Raw genomic sequence first — 5,111 nt, 5'->3', positions numbered from 1 at the left:
CTGGTCAATTTAGGATATCACTGTCTAAATCTGGCTTTTGGGGGCCCTCTCTGAAACTAAATGTATATGGTGCTTCAAGACAATTATGCAATGAAATCAAAATAAACCATCTCATTACTGGAGGATAGGTAAATGCCACGTGGAAATGCTGCACCTCACATAAGTCTTGGGGCAATACATGTCATAGCTCAAAAACAAATGTAAATTGTTTTTCTTGGAAAAGACATTCTACCATTGCACACAGGTCTTGTGTAAATCAAAGAAATCAATAGATTAATATCCATTAAGCATCTCATGCTCTACTGACTGAGCCAGCCAGGTGATTCCAGTTATATTCATTCCAAGCACAAAAAGAAGATCTGCATTTTTCAAACCAAACAGCTGACCAACAGTTGTTATATGAAGCCAATCTCTAAGTGATAAGTGGCTGTCATTGTGCTCCAACTATGTGCTCTGTATCTGTCATCTTATTCTCTCAAGATGTCTTTAGACAGGTAGTTATATACACTCTCAGAAGAACTTTGGCCTTTCATGCCTTAATTATGATAAGCCTTAGTGCCTTTGGATGTTTATAGGGCAGAAGGGCCTATAACGAGCATAGGGATGAATGAAGGAAAGAATAAGTAGGTATGTCAGGGCAACATCACATCGAGTTGTCTGTCTTGTGGACACACTTCTGGAGATTAAACATTTTTGCTTTATCACAAATCTATAGTGTGGGGGGAATTATTAAGAGCCAGAAAAGAGACTGTATCAGAATAGAATATTAGGGCCCATGAACGTTATCTTCATTTTAACCATTGTGTCTAGAGAGCTTAAATTTGATCATTAACATTCTCCTAGAACAGACATTCTTGAGAGAGATCCAGGAAGCTATGGGATAATGATAATTATTGTTTCTACAATTTTTACACCATCACCTCACGAAAAGTTCCAAAACAGTAAAAACAGCCATTGTATCCTATTTAAATTCTCTAAAGTCAGAGAATATGTGGTGACTCTGCTTTTATTTTTGGTTGGAAAACTATAGTTATCTATTTAAAAGAAGCAATGCATTATGTATTTTGGAGCCAAACTGCTGTGTCGATTTATCAGCTTGTCATACAGAGGCAGTTAGAAGCATAAACCAGATAAGACCAGAAGCCTAGTGATGGAATTCAGAGCAGTAAGTATTACTGAAAGAAGTAATTGAAGGTAGTGCCGTGCCGCACGTGCAGCTGAAGAGAACACAGGAGGAGCATGGTGCCAGGAATCACACTCTTTTGGGGCCTGAAAGTGGACGGAGCTGGGAGAATTATTGAAACTCTCTGCATCTCTTTTATCTTTGTAAAGCTTCTTATTTGGATAACCTTTAAGATCTTTTATATCTCTAGATTTTTCATTACTCCCTTATTATGAAACTTTTTTGGAGAATTGTAGCATAGCTTGGTAGACAGTAGTTGGGAGTGGGACTATAGAGCCAGACACACATGGCTTCCAATAGCAGCTCAGCATCAGATTGAGGGCCACAAGAGTTGCATGGTCTTAGCCAAGTCATTTAACCTCTCTGGGCCTCAGTTTCCCAGATGTAGATGGTATTTCCTTGTTATTAGTACATTATATGATGCATACAAGCTTTCCTGAAACTGTCTTTCCAACTGGGAAAACTGTGACAAAAGTTATCTAGCTTTTGGGAAATCATTTTGACTTTGAATCTTGCGTTCAACTAGTTATCAGCATGGATTCTATGATAAGGATGAACAAAAAGGGACAAGTTTTAAACTACATTGACCTATAGGTCATATTTGCTTCACTTGGCTCTTCAATGACCTCATTCAACACAAGTTTTTTGCTGTGCTGCATGCACCCAAATTGTGTTCCATACCTGACCATTGGTTTCACTAGGCGTGGCTAAGTCCATGGTAAAGTTTACCTCAGCATTTATATGAAATTTTTGGGCAATACCACTAACCAAGAGTACTTTGTGCCCAGAGTAAAGAACAGAAAGAGAAAAGCCCAGGGCAGTTTTGCAGGCTTCGGAAAGTCTGAAAAATTTCTTTAGCTTAGTTGCCATGTGGATTTCTGATCATTTCATTAGAAGATATCACATGATTGAAATAATTTTTAAAGAGGTAATAACAATGATAGGATATTAAAAATTGTTTTCTAACGTGCAAATCATGCAAAGTTGGCCTTCGAAACTCATAAATGTGTATGTTGAGGTGGGTTGGGGGTGGGAAATACGTGCTAATGGGTTCCAGTGAAAATTAACATGAAATTTGAAAACATCAAGGTCAAGAAAGCATTGCAAACCACATTACTCTATGTAGGTTAAAATGTTCCCAGGCATAGATGATGGCCATGGGCACAAAATGTAAGCTAGGACTTAAGTGCAAGGAACAATTTGGGTTGAACCCATGCAGAGCAATTGCTGTCTCAAACCCATTTGTTCGTGTTCACAGGGTTTGAACACACACAATGAACGCCACATGTTCTGGTTTCTGTTAATCAACATTAAGTCCAAATTCATCCTTAAGAAAAATTCTAACCTACATAGTGTTCTATTTTATAATTACTTCCTTTTTACATTTTCATTTGTATAGCAAAATTTCCATTAAATAACAATATACGTAGTAAATATTTCCCACATTTCAATTTCCAGAGAGAACTACAAAGTCCCAGAAAAATCAGTTTTTAAAACTACAGATTTTAAAACATAATATAGAATAAAAAGACCTGATTATGACTTTGTACACGTTTGGTGCAGTCTCATATATCACAGTTATTCAGTGGGGCTAAAAAAAAAATCCTTAAAAGTGATTTTAGTTCACTCCATCTCCTAATTTAAAAAAAAAAACTTTTTAAACAAAATCTGAAGTAGAAGTGAGTTTTCAGCATTCATATTGGTGGCCTGTTAGAGTCTACTCTGCGGACTCTTCTTTCTTACTGTCATCACCTCCTGACCCCAGGTGTTAGGAGATGCTGCCTTCAGTCCTGGCTTTCCTCCTGTTTGCTCTTGGATGACTTAATTGACGTTTCCCCATCTCAAATCATGTTCTATAAATGATCTAAATTTCTATAAAGGCTCTTTAAGCCTTCTTTCTGACTTGAAATTTAACCCTATGTTGGTCTACACCTCCCCTCCCTGTCAGATCAGATGTAATTTACTACTTACACTAAAGCTATTCGAATTACCCCAAGACCTCATTTCCTATCCTCTCCCTCACTGCCACTGCCAGCTGGTTAGTGACATCATGATAGCATCTTCTCTAGTGAATTATCCATTTTCTTCTTCTAGGAGATAGAAAGCAGGGACACAATACTTTTTATCAAGGAAAATAACACTCATTTGTCCCCTCCAAGTTCTGTTTTCTTACCTTCAGAAATGTTCTATCTGTGAATTCAGCCCATCTTGTGATGTTAACAACATATAATTGAGTCTCGCTATAAATATACCCTTCACTTTGTCCAGGTAGTTGGCAAAAGCCTAAGGTATTGAACAACTCCGAGTTACCCAGCAGGTACCCCCTTGGAATCACTGGCCTATCCTAGCAGCCTCTGAAATATCTGCCTCCTAGTCTATGTTGAGCCTTCTAAGACCCAAAAACTGCCCCCCAAAACTGGGTTATTTTTTATATGAGTTTCACCCACTTATTTGTGTATTATTCAACAAATGTTTATTGAACACCATCTACTCAGGAGGCTTGGACAGAAGAACTGTGTGAGCCCAGTGAGCTATGATCATGCCACTACACTCTAGCCTGGGCGACAAAGACCCAAGAAAACCCCCCAAAAACAAAATGGACTTGAGAGATTACTGAAAGTTGATTCTCCAGTAGATTCAGAAGGTTGATTCCAATGATTTAAACCTATTATATTGTGAGCCCACTCACAGGCATGAGAGAGCTGTGGGGAGCTGACCTGGGGAGAAGTTATTAATTTGCTTTTTTATATACTCAGGTGAGCTTTTTACACAGTTTCCAGGGGGGGAATATAGTGTGCATTAGAAAATGTATTTCATGTGCTTGAAGCTATTCTAGATTAAGATTTTATTCAGGAACGAGTCTTTAATCTAGATCATCTGTTCTCAGTCCTGGATATACACTAGAAACAACTGAGAAGCTTTTGAAAAGTATTGGGTCCATCTTAGACCAACTGACTTGGAATCTCTGGAATTAGGGACTAGTATCAGTGTTTTTCAAAAAGTTTCTCAAATTATTCTAATATGTAGCTGAGGTTAAGAAGAATTGATTTAGAGTCTGTATCTCGGGGATATAAAGAACTCATAATCGCTAATCTGATGCCTAGACAGGAAATGAAAGCATAGCTTCCCCTTTCTTTACTTGTCTGACAGATGACTTCTGAGCATTACAGATTTCATCTAGCAAGAAGAATTAACATTGAACAATGAAGCCTAAGGGTTAAAAGTGTTGTGAAAGGGAGAGTATGGGGCATGTATGAGTGCCTAAAAAGGGGAACAAATCTAATCTGTGCTTTTGGGCAAGTACATCCTCAGTTGTTTAATACATGAAATGATGAAGTGCCATTCACATAGTAAGTGAACATTAAATCACTGCTCAGATTGTTTCCAAATACCATTTCCCTTTAAAGAAAATCAGGACTCCCTATAGGGAATGACTGATTCCAGTCTGTGGCAAGGAATGTTAAGAAGAACCTGGAATATCTTTGCATAATAGATAGCAAAGAAACTACCAGTGACCACTGAGATCACGTAAAAAGGCAACTGAGCCAGACAGTGCGCCGTCTGCCTTATAGGAGTCTCTCTCATCCTCCTACCACTGCCCTTTAACCTAAGCAACCAGGGAAGTGCAACTGTACCCTACCCATGGGCCATACCTGCAAGGCAGCCAGGGGAAAGCTTTCGACCCCCACCTAACAGCACCAGGTGTAGAGCACACGCTTAAGACCCACAGGTGGCACTTACAGTGATGCAGCAGGAGACCCAGCTGCACCAATTAAGTATAGCCGACCAGAACAGCTGTCTCTTATACACATCTAGATGTGTATAAGAGACAGGAGTAAAGAACAGAAAGAGAAAAGCCCAGGGCAGTTTTGCAGGCTTCGGAAAGTCTGAAAAATTTCTTTAGCTTAGTTGCCATGTGGATTTCTGA

Source organism: Mandrillus leucophaeus, unplaced genomic scaffold (assembly GCF_000951045.1).
Source record: "Mandrillus leucophaeus isolate KB7577 unplaced genomic scaffold, Mleu.le_1.0 Scaffold271, whole genome shotgun sequence".
Lineage (NCBI taxonomy): Eukaryota > Metazoa > Chordata > Mammalia > Primates > Cercopithecidae > Mandrillus > Mandrillus leucophaeus.
The sequence above is the reverse complement of the archived record's forward strand: the minus strand, read 5'-3'. Positions refer to the sequence as shown.